Here is a 16,888-nt window from a genome sequence, read left to right on the forward strand (position 1 = left end):
TCAAATGTAGACCGCATTATCTTCCAAGAGAATTCTCTTCGATTATAATCACAGCCGTATATATCCCCCAAGCAGACACATCGATGGCTCTGAACGAACTTTATTTAACTCTTTGCAAACTGGAAACCATTTATCCGGAGGCTGCATTCATTGTAGCTGGGGATTTTAACAAAGCTAATCTGAAAACAAGACTCCCTAAATTTTATCAGCATATCGATTGCGCAACCAGGGGTGGTAAAACCTTGGATCATTGTTACTCTAACTTCCGCGACGCATATAAGGCCCTGCCCCGCCCCCTTTCGGAAAAGCTGACCACGACTCCATTTTGTTGATCCCTGCCTACAGGCAGAAACTTAAACAAGAGGCTCCCACGCTGAGGTCTGTCCAACGCTGGTCAGACCAAGCTGACTCCACACTCCAAGACTGCTTCCATCACGTGGACTGGGACATGTTTCGTATTGCGTCAGATGAAAATATTGACGAATACGCTGATTCGGTGTGCGAGTTCATTAGAACGTGCGTCGAAGATGTCGTTCCCATAGCAACGATAAAAACATTCCCAAACCAGAAACCGTGGATTGATGGCAGCATTCGCGTGAAACTGAAAGCGCGAACCACTGCTTTTAATCAGGGCAAGGTGTCTGGTAACATGTCCGAATATAAACAATGCAGCTATTCCCTCCGCAAGGCTATTAAACAAGCTAAGCGTCAGTACAGGGACAAAGTGGAATCTCAATTCAATGGCTCAGACACAAGAGGCATGTGGCAGGGTCTACAGTCAATCACGGACTACAAGAAGAAACCCAGCCCAGTCAGGGACCAGGATGTCTTGCTCCCAGGCAGACTAAATAACTTTTGCCCGCTTTGAGGACAATACAGTGCCACTGACACGGCCTGCAACGAAAACATGCGGTCTCTCCTTCACTGCAGCCGAGGTGAGTAAGACATTTAAACGTGTTAACCCTCGCAAGGCTGCAGGCCCAGACGGCATCCCCAGCCGCGCCCTCAGAGCATGCGCAGACCAGCTGGCCGGTGTGTTTACGGACATATTCAATCAATCCCTATACCAGTCTGCTGTTCCCACATGCTTCAAGAGGGCCACCATTGTTCCTGTTCCCAAGAAAGCTAAGGTAACTGAGCTAAACGACTACCGCCCGTAGCACTCACTTCCGTCATCATGAAGTGCTTTGAGAGACTAGTCAAGGACCATATCACCTCCACCCTACCTGACACCCTAGACCCACTCCAATTTGCTTACCGCCCAAATAGGTCCACAGACGATGCAATCTCAACCACACTGCACACTGCCCTAACCCACCTGGACAAGAGGAATACCTATGTGAGAATGCTGTTCATCGACTACAGCTCGGCATTCAACACCATAGTACCCTCCAAGCTCGTCATCAAGCTCGAGACCCTGGGTCTCGACCCCGCCCTGTGCAACTGGGTACTGGACTTCCTGACGGGCCGCCCCCAGGTGGTGAGGGTAGGCAACAACATCTCCTCCCCGCTGATCCTCAACACGGGGGCCCCACAAGGGTGCGTTCTGAGCCCTCTCCTGTACTCCCTGTTCACCCACGACTGCGTGGCCACGCACGCCTCCAACTCAATCATCAAGTTTGCGGACGACACAACAGTGGTAGGCTTGATTACCAACAACGACGAGACGGCCTACAGGGAGGAGGTGAGGGCCCTCGGAGTGTGGTGTCAGGAAAATAACCTCACACTCAACGTCAACAAAACTAAGGAGATGATTGTGGACTTCAGGAAACAGCAGAGGGAACACCCCTATCCACATCGATGGAACAGTAGTGGAGAGGGTAGCAAGTTTTAAGTTCCTCGGCATACACATCACAGACAAACTGAATTGGTCCACTCACACTGACAGCGTCGTGAAGAAGGCGCAGCAGCGCCTCTTCAACCTCAGGAGGCTGAAGAAATTCGGCTTGTCACCAAAAGCACTCACGAACTTCTACAGATGCACAATCGAGAGCATCCTGGCGGGCTGTATCACCGCCTGGTACGGCAACTGCTCCGCCCTCAACCGTAAGGCTCTCCAGAGGGTAGTGAGGTCTGCACAACGCATCACCGGGGCAAACTACCTGCCCTCCAGGACACCTACACCACCCGATGTTACAGGAAGGCCATAAAGATCATCAAGGACATCAACCACCCGAACCACTGCCTGTTCACCCCGCTATCATCCAGAAGGCGAGGTCAGTACAGGTGCATCAAAGCTGGGACTGAGAGACTGAAAAACAGCTTCTATCTCAAGGCTATCAGACTGTTAAACAGCCACCATTGAGTGGCTGCTGCCAACACACTGTCATTGACACTGACCCAACTCCAGCCACTTTAATAATGGGAATTGATGGGAAATGATGTAAATATATCACTAGCCACTTTAAACAATGCTACCTTATATAATGTTACTTACCCTACATTATTCATCTCATATGCATACGTATATACTGTACTCTACATCATCGACTGCATCCTTATGTAATACATGTATCACTAGCCACTTTAACTATGCCACTTTGTTTACTTTGTCTACATACTCATCTCATATGTATATACTGTACTCGATACCATCTACTGTATGCTGCTCTGTACCATCACTCACTCATATATCCTTATGTACATATTCTTTATCCCCTTACACTGTGTATAAGACAGTAGTTTTAGAATTGTTAGTTAGATTACTTGTTGGTTATCACTGCATTGTCGGAACTAGAAGCACAAGCATTTCGCTACACTCGCATTAACATCTGCTAACCATGTGTATGTGACAAATCAAATTGGATTTGATTTGATTTGATTTGATTTAGAGGGAAAAAGTCACACACCCCCGGTTTCGGCGATTCGTCACAACAAGCGCCAAAAAAGCCGAGGTATTTTAACTATGTACTGTTAATATATATTATTATAACGGAAAGGTATTTGACATTTGTATGTAGCTAACATATATATTTTTATATCTAATAACGTAATTATGTATGTATTATTTTCATTCAGACTCCGCACCGGCGAAAAACTGGGGGATTCCGGCGCCCCGAGCATTCCGAATGAAACACCCAAGAGACCTGTTTTTAATGACATGTCAGATGTTGATGACCAGCTATTCTGTGATGCGGCCAACCTTATAGACCCAGTCAATTCTACGGCCTCAATACCTGCAGACGAACAAGAAAGGTTTTTCACATTATTTTCCAGGGCTTTGAAATCGAGGAATGTTTTGCTATACAAACGACTGGGGGATTTAATTGAGAGACAGTACAGAGACGATATGTTATTCTGGCATAGAACAATTCCACGCATGTTAAACAGCAACCCCATTAAAAAACGCAAATACAGACGCTAAAATCATACATGTAACACCAACCATTACAGAAAGAAAAAAAACGAACACTCTTAATTATCCAAAAAATGGCAGAACTAACGCAACACGGGGAGACAGTTGAAAGCCTCTTATCCCAGATTCCAGACGAACTCCTAGAAGTTATAAGACGTATGAACGATTCAGGAACGTTAGATGAAAGCATATTAACACAGATTCCAGCCGAACTCTTAGAAATGATTAATCGTATGAACCAGTCAGGGGGGGGGTTGAGGAAAACATGTTATCCCAGATTCCCGAAGCCCTCATAACCTTAATTAATCGTATGAACGCGAGTCAGACAATTTCGGCCCCGATAACCCCGACAACGATAGAACAACCCGTAACGCCTAGGTCCGTAGAGTCTGAAACGCCACAAGATGTTTTTGGGGAATTGGACAATTATCTAATAAATCTGGCTGCAGATGTTCAGGATAGACGTGTCAGGGTTGTTTACAGGAATAAATTCAACAATACAGAGATTCGACAGTTTTTCAATTTCCTATGTGTGAATCAGAATCTTGACTATGCTGTATTTTACATGATGATAATGGACACTCTGAATGACCTGTTAGAAACAGCAAGAGATTATGGCGAACCTCGTGATGTCTTACAGTTGGAAATATGTGGAGATATACTGAATTATGCAGGCTCTCTTATTTTACCCAATGGCGAAGCAGATCTTGAACAATTTACAGCGCTGGTAGAACGCCTTGTTCAGTCAAATTTAGCCATCATAGCCGATCGAACCCTAGAGCTTGTAGTGCAAATAATACGTCAACCACAGGGGGCGGGGGCAGAGAAGGAAGCTTGATAGCCTAATGCAGTCAGAAATCATAAGCAATAAAAGGGCCTACCTCATAAACGTTCACAATCCCGATAATAAGCTATGTTTTGCAATAGGCCTAGCGCATTTACTTAACCCGGATGTACTGATCTGACGGCATTGCAAAAGGCTAGAGAGATCCAAACGGCGGTGGGTCTCGGGATCCATGAAGGCGTGGCATTCTCAGACATTGTCAAATTTGAAAACCTTCTGAATATCAAGATTGTGGTTTTGTACCACAGTAGAGCTAATGCAGCTCTCTTGAAGTTCCAAAACACCCCCCAACCGCACCCCCAGATTCTGTACTTTTATGTGCAAAACGAACATTACTATGCCGTTACAAACGTCACGGCGTTCCTAGGGGCAACCTATGTGTGTAGATCCTGCCATACCGGCTACAGCCGAAAGGGGGGGCACTCGTGCCGTTATAACTGTTCGGTATGTCAGGATGCCGAGTGCCCTATGCAGACCCTAAACTTGACACCTTGTGAGGATTGCCATCGCACATGTCGTTCGACCTACTGTTACGATAAACACAAAATTGAAACATGGCACCCTAAGGCCGGTAAATCTGTAAGCATTTGTGCCATTAACAAGAAATGCCCAAAATGTCATTGCAATTACAGCCTTAAAATAGATAGCGCTAAACCACATGTTTGTGGAATCCTACAGTGTCCAATCTGTAAAGGGGGTCTGAAAAGCAGAAATGCTGAAGTGGTTCAAGAAGTGACACACGAGTGTTATATTCAGCCCTTGGCTGAAGATGAACCTTCAGAGAAATATGTGTTCTATGATTTTGAGACAAATCAACAATCGGGGGATCATTTGCCTATTTTTGTATCTACCATGACATTCACAGGGGAAAAGTGGTCTGCAGAAGGATCCAATTGTGCACTACTCTTTCTAAAACATTTTAGAAAACCACAGTACCGAAACTTTACGTTCATAGCGCACAATGCTAGAGCCTACGACTCGTACCTTCTTCTGAACCCCTTGATAAAGCAAGGCATAGCGCCGAGGGTCCTAGCGCAAGGGAGTAAAATCCTGTGTTTTGTAGATCCCGCCTTCAACCAGAGATACATTGACAGTTTAAGCTTCTTACCCATGAGATTGGCTCAAATGCCAGAGGCCTTGGGTTTTGAAAACTCTGTGAAAGGCTGGTTCCCCCACTTCTTCACATCTGAGGAGAATCTACACTATATAGGATCATATCCCAGCCCAGAAACGTTGTTGAATATCCTAAATATGTTTGGATTCCATTAGGAACTAAACATCACTATGCAAGCCAGCAAAATGTGACTTGCAGGCCTGATGTGGCCTGTAAACCAGGAGATTCCTAACACCACTGTGTTAGGGTATAACTAGGCCCCCAAAGAAAAGCCTTATAATAATATACAGTACCAGTCAAAAGTTTGGACACGCGTACTCATTCAAGGGTTATTCTTTATTTTGACTATTTTCTACATTGTAGAATAATAGGGAAGGCATCAAAACTATGAAATAACACATATGGAATCATATAATAACCAAACCAGTGTCAAAACAAATTAAAAATAGATTTTATATTTGAGATTCTTCAAAGTAGCGACCCTTTGCCTGGATGACAATTCTCTGACAATTCTCTAAACCAGCTTCAGCTGGAATGCTTTTCCAACAGTCTTGAAGGAGTTCCCACATATGCAGAGCCCTGGTTGGCTGCTTTTCCTTCACTCTGCAGTCCAACTCATCCCAAACCATCTCAATTGGGTTGAGGTCAGGTGATTGTGGAGGCCAGGTCATCTGATACTGCACTCCACTCTCCTTCTTGGTCAAATAGCCCTTGGAGGTGTGTTGGGTCATTGTCCTGCTGAAAAACAAATTATAGTCCCATTAAGCGCAAACCAGATGGGATGGCGTATTGCTGTAGAATGCTGTGTTAGCCATGCCGGTTAAGTTTGCCTTAAATTCTAAATAAATCACAGTGTCACCGTCAAGGCACCCCCACACCATCAAATCTCCTCCTCCATGCTTCACGGTGGGAATCACACATGCGGAGATCATCCGTTCACCTACTCTGCGTCTCACAAAGACACGGCAGTTGGAACCAAAAATCTCAAATAAGGACTCATCAGACCAAAGGACAGATTTCCACTGGTCTAATGTCCATTGCTTGTATTTCTTGGCCCAAACAAATCTCTTCTTATTATTTGTGTCCTTTAGTAGTGATTTCTTTGCAACAATTAGACCATGAAGGCCTGATTCACATAGATTCCTCTGAACATTTGATGTTGAGATGTGTCTTTTACTTGAACTCGGTGAAGCATTTATTGGGCTGCAATTTCTGAGGCTGGTAACTCAAATGAACTTATCCTCTGCAGCAGAGTAACGCTGGGTTTTCCATTCCTGTGGCTGTCCTCATGACAGCCAGTTTTACCATAGCACGTGAGATTTTTGCGACTGCACTTGAAGAAACTTTCAAAGTTCTTGAAATGTTCCACATTGACTGACCTTCATGTTTTAAAGTAATGATGGACTGTAGATTCTCTTTGCTTAATTTGAGCTGTTCTTGCCATAATATGGACTTGGTCTTTTACCAAATAGGGCTATCTTCTGTATACCACCCCTACCTTGTCACAACACAACTGATTGGCTAAAACGCATTAAGAAGGAAACAAATTCCACAAATGAACTTTTAACAAGACACACCTGTTAATTGAAATGCATTCCAGGTGACTACTTCATGAAGCTGGTTGAGAGAATGCCAAGAGCTGTCATCCAGGCAAAGGGTCGCTACTTTGATGAATCTCAAATATAAAATATATTATTTTGGTTATTACATTGTTCCATACATGTTATTTCATAGTTTTGGTATCTTCACTATTATTATACAAAGTAGAAAATAGTAAAAAAAAAAATAAAGTGAATGAGTAGGTGTATTGTCATAAATAATTTGATTATAAAGGCTAATAAGGCTGGTGGAACTGTTCATAGAGGGTTCTAGGACCCTCCAAAGATAAAAGGTTCTAGGTATAACCCTTTATATGATAAAAATTATTATTGGTAGAACCCTTCATCGAGGGTTCTACATAGAACCATATACAGTGGGATCTTTAAGAAATCTACCCAGCACCAAAAAGGGTTTCCCTATGGGGACAAACTGAAGAAATCTGTATGATTCTACTTATCACCTTTTTTTCTAAAATTGCACCAAGGCAACATGTGATGTTCACAAGGTCAAATCACTACAACCAGGTCACGCTTCAAACAGGAACTGATCATCTGTCTGCACCAGCATTAATACAAACAAAACACACACACACGCACACTTACCCGCAAACAAACAACGTTTTGCAGACACACACCGGCGCGTGGATTAAGGGTCCTCTGTGGATGCCTGCTTTTTTAATGGGGTCCTTATTATCCCTTCACCCTAATTAACCTGAGTGGATAGCCGGTTGGCTTGATTAATCCTGCACATTGTTGGCTCACCACGGGGCGGAAAGCAACATCCGCCACTACACAACTCTGTAATCTGCTTCCTGCCACTACAGAACTTGGTAATCTGCTTCCTGCCATGCTACCACACACACACACACACACACACACACACACACACAGATCCACACACACAGATCCACACACACACACACACACACACACACACACACACACACACACACACACACACACACACACACACACACACACACACACACACACACACAGATCCACACACACACACACACACACACACACACACACACACACACACACACACACACACACACACACCCACACCCATACACAACCACACCCTCTTTGTTTTCTCCAAACGGATGCAATTAAGGCCCATAAAAGCTATCAGCGGTAATTTAACAATACTCCACAAGGACACAGCGTTGTGAAAGGTTTGGAATGCCTCGTTAAAGAGAGAAACACATTTTATTGCACACTTCTCCTCTACAATACAAAGACACACCACAATCTCTCTCACTTCGTGCCAGTCGTTGTGCTATGAATTTCCCTGCATGGTAGGCAGTTTGTTGTCGTCTGTGAAACATTCAATCTCTGCTGTTTGAGGGCTTCTCAACGAGAATCGCTTCGATGTCAGAAGGAAAACTCATATGTTGCCTGGCCATTCTCCCTGGTATGTGCTTCAGTCTCACCTATTGCAGTTGCCCGGGTCTCTGTTTCAATTTGATTGTTTCAGGGAACCTATGCTTTATACTGTGGTTCTAGGCGGCCCCCTACTCCCACTTCGGTGGGCTAGGCAGAATTGTTTTTGTATTAGTTTCTAGTTGTGGGGTATTGGGTGCATACCATTGCCCTCAGGCTAAGTGAGGGACAGAAAATAAATATTCCCGAAATGACAAATGAATGTTTGTACGCCACTGCTCCTGCGAGCGAGAGAACATTGGGCAGAATTGCCTGTAAGACTTCTGGGGAAAGGAGTCAGAAATGAATCAGGATAGAGTGGATCAGGAGACTGACACCCCGGAGGACTGTGAAAAAGAGAGAAGTGAGAGAAAAGTGAAGAGAGACAGACATACACAGAGAGAGAGAGAGAGTTAGGCAGAGTTTTACGTATTTCGATTGAACTTCCCAGAACATGTTTTTCTCTCTTTCTCTTTTTTGAGTGTAACCATAGTGGCAATGTCTTGGTATTGTATCATCAGTTGTTTGGTACAGGCATTTGCCATGTTGGTTCAGTTTAATATTCTTTATGCAGCCCAGGGCTTATCTGGTGAACAGCCTGCCTTGAGCTGGGAGACTGTCAGTTTCCATGGTACCATGTAAAGAGGAATACAGTCAACACCTTGTTACTACATGAAAGATCATGAATTATAAATAACAACATCTGCAAATGAAGCTTCTAACCTCAAGCCGCTTATTAAGGTAAAGATGACCAAAACATGCTGTTGAACATGTTTACTGTGTTCATGTGAGATGAGTGTCCATGGAAATAGCTATATTTTTCAAATCATTTGTATGAACGTCCTGTGTACTAATATGCCTACACTGTAACAGGAATAACTTTCTTGAGTTAAAAGTTATCAATTAGTTTGAAGATGCCCTAAGTCCTTTGACAAATGAATATTGAGTGATAAGAAAATAGATATACATTTATTGTCCTTTATTCTAAATGTGGAATAATGGGACTTTGAGGTTGACGAAATAGCATTGACGTACCTTTATTGTGTTGTACATGTATAATGTATGTAAGAGATAGCTGTGTTGCGTTCTGTAAGTCATACGGTACGGTATATGATCTCCTTACAGTAAGTCATGCTAAAAATAACTTTATTTTCTAGTCAGGGCAGCCATATCGGTTGGGGTGGGTGCTCTTCCTGTACCTGTCACGATGGAGGACAGTGGGTATGGGGTGATGATGATTCACTGGCCCTGTCAGACAGAGGGGACGAGAGAAGAGGTGACACTGTCTGCAGCTCACCACCCACTTGGGTGCATTCCCTCCCACATGTTGTATATCACCAACTAACCAATACCCCACCTACCACCCTCATACATACACACAAACATTCTGTATTGAATACACACACACACAAAAGCGCACACACAAGCATGCGCACATACATGTGCGCACAAGCACAAATGCGTGCACACACACAGAGACACAGAAACACAGTGAAATCGAAAGGTAAGAGGTTTGACAGTCGAGAGACAGTCCTCTCTTTCTCTTTGTGATCCTGTCTCTTTATTTTCTCTCTCGCTTGCCTCATTTCACCAGGTGTGTAAGGAATGACGCTGGAGAATAGAAGCCGGTACGGGGAGTTGACATTTAATTAGGAACGGACATGCGACAGGACAGGAACAGCGTCAGAACTGGGAAACACAAAGGCAGACGACAAACAACGGGGACCAGAGCTGGGAACTGACAAATATAGGGGAGGTAATAAACAGGGGATTGAGTGAGTCCAGGTGGGTCCAATATCGCTGAGGCACGTGACGAGGGAGGCAGGTGTACGTACATGATGGTGGCAGGAGTGCGTAATGCAGGGCAGCCTGGTGCCCTCGAGCGCCAGGGGGGAAGAGTGGGAGCAGGCGGGACGAGGTGTTATAACGTCATGCTTGGATGGGATTGATCCTTGTTGACAGATGTCACTATGTGACTCTTGATCCCCTCTTAATACTTTCTGTGTCATTTCCTCCCATCACTTCTCCCTCTTCACTTACCAGAGATTCACTTAAGACTGAAAGAAACATAGCAGAGAGAGAGAAAAAGAGAGATGGTGAAGGAAATAAAGTGAGACAAGACAGCCAGATTGAGAGAGAGAGAGAGAGAGAGAGAGAAGAGAGAGAGAGAGAAAGAGAAAGAAAGAGAAACAGACAGCGAGACAGACAGACAGACAGACAGACAGACAGACAGACAGACAGACAGACAGACAGACAGACAGAGAGGGTGAAATAAATAAACAAGATATAAGTCAGCAAGAGAGAGAGATAGAGAGTGAGACACAAAGAGAGACAGACAGGGAGCGAGAGATAGAGAGAGGGAGATATTAATAAAGAGAGAGAGAGAGACAGACAGACAGAAAGAGGGGGAGAGAGAGAGAAAGACAGACAGAGAGAGAGAGAGAGAGAGACAGACAGACAGACAGACAGACAGACAGACAGACAGACAGACAGACAGACAGACAGACAGACAGACAGAGAGAGAGAGAGAGAGAGAGAGAGAGAGAGAGAGAGAGAGAAAGTAGGAGTGAGACAGTCACACAAAGAGAAAAATACAGGGAGATAGAGAGGGAGAGATGAATAAAAAGAGAGTGAGAGAGAGAGAGAGAGAAAGAGAAAGAGAATACTGCAAGGTGAGCAGGATGGAGATAATGTGCCATTTCCCATAATGTGACCCTCATTGACGGATGCTCCTCTATGACAGAAGTGCTGATAGAACCCATTATTCCCATCACTTTTTCACGTGTTCGTCTCTTAGACGTATTGTCGGACATGACACTGAGACAGTTTTATCAACATGACTTAGCACATTTCCTGTCAAAAGGTGTCATGACCATTCATAACCCTCACACAGCTTTTAAATATAAGTTCAGACACCATCTTCCATCATTCTAGATGACACTAGACCAGATTTCTTCATTTTGATCTTCATCTGAGCAATTTTCGATTTTCTTCATCATACACGTAGTGTTCATGATTAGAGGCAAAGAGAACAAAAAAATAAAGAAAAAGTTTGCAATAGAATCTTATTCTTCAACATAGTAGACCATATTTCCAAATTTCTCATCCTCATTTGTGCAATTTTCTCTCAGCTTCATCGTGAACCGCACTTGTTTAGCATTGTCGTTGAAGCAGAACAGTGGAAAAGATGATATCGCAGCCTTATCAAGCACAGAGAAGATGACCTGCTTCCATCTGTGTATGCACAGGTAGGATCTTAATTTGATCACTCTGTTGTAGCTGAGCATTTTCCTGTTCCTCAGAAAATGAACATGTATGGTGTATTCAAGGTTTAAAAAGGTTTTAATTTTCACTTTAAAATGTCTGACTTGATTTTCCCTAATAAAAAAAGTATCAACTCCACTAAAAAATCCACTAATTATAATCCACATAATAATTCACATTTCCTGTTCCTGCTGTAGCAAACTAGCTAAAATTAAGATCCTACCACTGTACGCTCGAAAATCAAATCAAATGTTATTTGTCACATGCATCGAATACAACAACCTTACAGTGAAATGTTTACTTACAAGCCCTTAACCAACAATTCAGTTTGAAGAAAATACCCCCCAAAAAGTAAGTGACAAGAATAACAAATAATTAAAGAGCAACAGTAAACAACAATAACGAGGCCATATACAGGGGGTACCGGTACAGAGTCAATGTGGAGGCTATATACAGGGGGTACCGGTACAGAGTCAATGTGGAGGCTATATACAGGGGGTACCGGTACAGAGTCAATGTGGAGGCTATATACAGGGGGTACCGGTACAGAGTCAATGTGGAGGCTATATACAGGGGGTACCGGTACAGAGTCAATGTGGAGGCTATATACAGGGGTACCGGTACAGAGTCAATGTGGAGGCTATATACAGGGGGTACCGGTACAGAGTCAATGTGGAGGCTATATACAGGGGGTACCGGTACAGAGTCAATGTGGAGGCTATATACAGGGGGTACCGGTACAGAGTCAGTGTGGAGGCTATATACAGGGGGTACCGGTACAGAGTCAGTGTGGAGGCTATATACAGGGGGTACCGGTACAGAGTCAATGTGGAGGCTATATACAGGGGGTACCGGTACAGAGTCAATGTGGAGGCTATATACAGGGGGTACCGGTACAGAGTCAATGTGGAGGCTATATACAGGGGGTACCGGTACAGAGTCAATGTGGAGGCTATATACAGGGGGTACCGGTACAGAGTCAATGTGGAGGCTATATACAGGGGGTACTCGGACAACCTGCTGTGTTGACTATTGGTCTGTTCCAACCTGACAATAGATGTAATCTTTAGGACACTAAAACACCTGAATGAATTAAACACAACCAGACACGTAAGTCCCCTGATGGTTTTGGTGACCTGAAGAAGTGATATTGTAACATCAGGAGTGTTTTTCATTTGTTTATGTGCTACTGTAGGTCCGCCAGCTCACCTCTATCAAGACACATGTCGACTGGATTCCCACTGTGAAGATGAGCAATGCTGCAGCAGCATCAGATTCTACTTCTACTTCGTCCTTTTCCAGATATGAAAGGAGGACATCCTTCAGTTATATGTGATGGGTGTCATATGCTGTGCTTTGGACTATCTGAAGGATTCTGTTGTGCCATTTGAGTAGAGAGCTCCTTGACGTCCTGACAAAACCATATGAATATATAACATGTCATTTGAAAAGTGTAAAAGACTATTGTTTATGATATTGTAAACATACTGTACTTTAATAACAGGCTATATTGTTGTACGGGTGAAATAAAACATATTGTCATCTCTGCTTTGCCTAGCCCCATTGAATAAAAAGTATTTCTTATAGCCCAACTATTTTCTTTATTAGACAATGTAAACCCATTTAGCGTAGACAATGACATTGTTGTGATAGTCTTAGGCAAACCATCTTCATTAAACAGTAGCACCTCCAAGTGCCACTCAGATCTTCTGGGAGAAAAGTATCTGGGATTGAACTTGGTGTTAGAAGTTTAAACTAATGAGTCCATCATCTCCTGCTTCCAGACATTTCACCACCTAGATCACAAGGGTAGGATTTGCTTTAAACAATTTCATGTCAGCACAAGGTTAAGTCCCGCCCAAAATCTGCCATGTCTGTCATTTTTACTTGGCCGGAAAGTTATTATCCCAGCCCTAAAACCCTACAGCTTTTTTGGCAAACTCCCAGGTCCTCTGAGAATACTTATCCTGTGTGAATCGTCATCCCTGTGTTTTGAGGGATATTACAGAGTTCAACAGGTGCTGCTCTGCACCCGGTTTGGGTAAGAACATCGGAAACAAATTGATGCTTGAAACAAGGTGCTATGCACGTAGCCAACATATGAATTAACTGTTTTGTCACATATCAACTTTCCTAATGACGTACTTTTCTTTTACAAAATGAAGTGGAGGATATTGTGCCAATGAATTGATACATTGTCAAATACGTCACGTAATTAAATATCTGCATATGTTGCAGTTATTTTTGTTATTGATATGCTTTAATATATTTATATGCTTTAATATATAATATTTTGACTTTCTCCCCGAACTGAAGGCCATTAGGCCAATATTAGGCGTGAAATATCACACCTAGAAGAGCCTCCAGGCTTCCATCATAACAGTTAGTTTTGAATGAGGATTTTGTTTTATTACAGGGGCAGTTTGGTAAAACTAATCCCATTTGAAGTGTCCATGGGAAAAATGGACAAGCTATGGTATAATTTCTTAACGATGTTCTATAGTACGACTAGTCCAGTGCGAATAGGGCTTAAGTTAAAAAGATAAAAACGGACATCCTGGGGTAATTAGTACATAACCGACCCTCTATAGGAATACTAGTTCTCCGCGAATAGGGCTTTAGCCTGTAAAAAATGTAACATTCGGTCACACTTTATTTGGATAGTCCCGTATAGATGATCTATAGGTAGTCATACTATCAACAAAGTATCTGTTGATAAGCTGGTTAGGTTTAGAATAGGGGTTAGGGGCCTCATGAGTGGCGTAGCGGTCTAAGGCACTAAATCGCAGTGCTTGAGGCGTCACTACAGACCCTGGTTCGATCACAGGCTGTGTCCCAACTGGCCGTGACCGGGAGTCCCGTAGGGTGGCACACAATTGGTCCAGCGTTGTCCCAGTTAGGGGAGGCTTTGGCCAGGGGGGGCTTTACTTGGCTCATCGCGCTGTAGCGACTCCTTGTGGCGCCTGCAGGCTGACTTTGTTTCCTCCGACACAATGGTGCAGCTGGCATCCGGGTTAAGCGGGCTGATGTTAAGAAGGGCGGGTCATATTTCAGGGGACGACCTTTGTCTCTCCCGAGCCCGTTTGGGAGTTTCAACGATGAGACAAAATCGTAATTGGATCACAATTGGCTATCACGAAATTTGGGAGAAAAAGGGGGTTAGGTTAAAACCTGTTATGGCAAGTAGTTCCCTGAAAAGGTGGCGCAGGGAATTCAAAAATATTCTTTAGAAATGTTTAACTTTCACAAATTAACAAGTCCAATACCTCAAATGAAAGATAAACATCTTGTTCATCTGCCCATCATGTCTGATTTTCAAAATGTTTTACAGCGAAACACAACATATATTTATGTTAGACCATCACCAAAGATAGAGTCACAAAAGCAGGATTAGAGATAAAATGAATCACTAACATTTTGAAAATCTTCATCAGATGACACTCCTATAACATGTTACACAATACATTTATGTTTTGTTCGATAATATGCATATTTATATCCACAAATCTCGGTTTACATTGACGCCATGTTCAGAACTGCCTCCAAAATATCCGGAGGAATTATAGAAAGCTACGCCAGATAACAGAAATACTCATCATAAACTTTGACTAAAGATACATGTTCTACATATAATTAAAGATACACTGGTTCTTAATGCAACCGCTGTGTCAGATTTTTTTTAAACGTTACGGAAAAAGCCTACCATGCAATTATCTGAGACAGATCTCAGACGTAATGTTGGAGTCAACAGAAATACAAAATTACATCATAAATATTCCCTTACCTTTGATGATCTTTCATCAGAATACATCAGAATGTAGAGCAAGGAGTCCTAGTTCCACAATAAATCATTGTTTTGTTCCATAGTGTCCAATACTAGTGTCCAATTAGCTGCATTTTCTATCACTTTCAGCTCACGTGCCCAAAAACTGACTGCTGGTCCAGGTCAACTCGCACGAAAACTTCAAAAATATATATTCCAGGTCGAATAAACTGGTCAAACTAAGTAGAGAATCAATCTTCAGGATGTTATTTTCATATCCAATAACGTTCCAACCGGATCATTTGTTTTCAGCTGCAGCCAAATGGAACGGCGGTGGCACCCACAGAGAAATGTGCCACAGGAAAATGGCATTCTGTCGGGACAGTGATTATTTCCCCTCCCATTCGGTCAAAGTTCACAGCAAATGCTCCATTCCACTTTCTACTGAATGAGGACATCTTGTAGAAGGCGTAGGAAGTGCTACCAGATCCATATCTTGTTGGGAAAGGAGGGGGCAATGGCGTCAAAGTTGACCCACATTCAGAATTTCACTTCTTGTTTGGAAGATTGCCTGCCCTATGAGTTCTGTTATACTCACAGACATAATCCAAACAGTTTTAGAAACGTCAGAGTGTTTTCTATCCAATGGTAATAATAATATGCATATATTAGCAATCTAGGACAGAGTAGGATGCAGTTCACTATGGGCACGCAATTTATCCAAAGTGAAAATACTGCCCCCTATCCTCAACAAGTTTTAAGGGTTAAAAAAAGTACAAATAATTAATTAGAATTAAGGTTTAGTTTAGGGTTGGGCTAGGGGTAGCATTAGTGGACAATTAGCTGAAATGTTGTTGATAGTTAATAAACAACTACTGATCATCTACAAACCATCTACTTGGGGACTATCCAAATAAAGTGTTCGCATCATTCAAATGTATTTATATAACACATATTGTATTTGATCCCTTCTTAATTAATATTTCTGAAGTGTAATTAATCTATTTCTGTGATTTCTATGGGTTTTACTACATACCCAATAAGAAGTTTGGTTTATTTTGGGATTTCTTGCTGGATTTTGCAATTGAACATTTAGGCCTACATTCAGGTAGATCAAGAATTAACCGGCAATAGCCGACACCCGCATAGCTGATATTTTGGTGGTGTCGGAAGTGTCAAATCGGTGAGCAGCAGCTCTTGATCATTGCCATGAAGCCACACCCGTACTACTCACATTAGAAGCTCAAAACGAGAAAGTGTAGGCTATATAGAAGTAATGGCATGGGATTTATCTTAATGTGACCGTCCAGCAAATGGAAATGGCCGCTTTATGTATAATACCAGGAGCTGCTTGTGGATTTGACAGCTCTTAACACAGTTCTGCCGACACCGTCAAAACATCAGCTATGCGGATGTTGGCTAAAGCAGGTCTGATTGAGTTGGGCCATTACTTTCATTGGAGGACAAAGACATTATTGCTTAGGCTGCAATATCCAGTAGTAGCTAGCGCTACTAGGTTAGG

General features: G+C 42.9%; 1 long non-coding RNA gene across 1 annotated transcript; it reads right to left on the bottom strand.

Annotated features, from left to right (window-relative positions):
• Window positions 1-5,630: 5,630 nt before the first annotated feature.
• On the bottom strand, window positions 5,631-7,697 carry LOC135562354 (uncharacterized). Its single transcript, XR_010459872.1, has 2 exons — window positions 7,515-7,697; window positions 5,631-6,051 (listed from the first exon to the last, which is right to left on the bottom strand). It is a non-coding gene; the product is annotated as an uncharacterized LOC135562354 (long non-coding RNA).
• Between the last annotated feature and the right edge of the window lie 9,191 nt (window positions 7,698-16,888).

The sequence above is a fragment of the Oncorhynchus nerka genome, linkage group LG19 (genome assembly GCF_034236695.1).
Source record: "Oncorhynchus nerka isolate Pitt River linkage group LG19, Oner_Uvic_2.0, whole genome shotgun sequence".
In the NCBI taxonomy this organism is placed as follows: Eukaryota; Metazoa; Chordata; class Actinopteri; order Salmoniformes; family Salmonidae; genus Oncorhynchus; species Oncorhynchus nerka.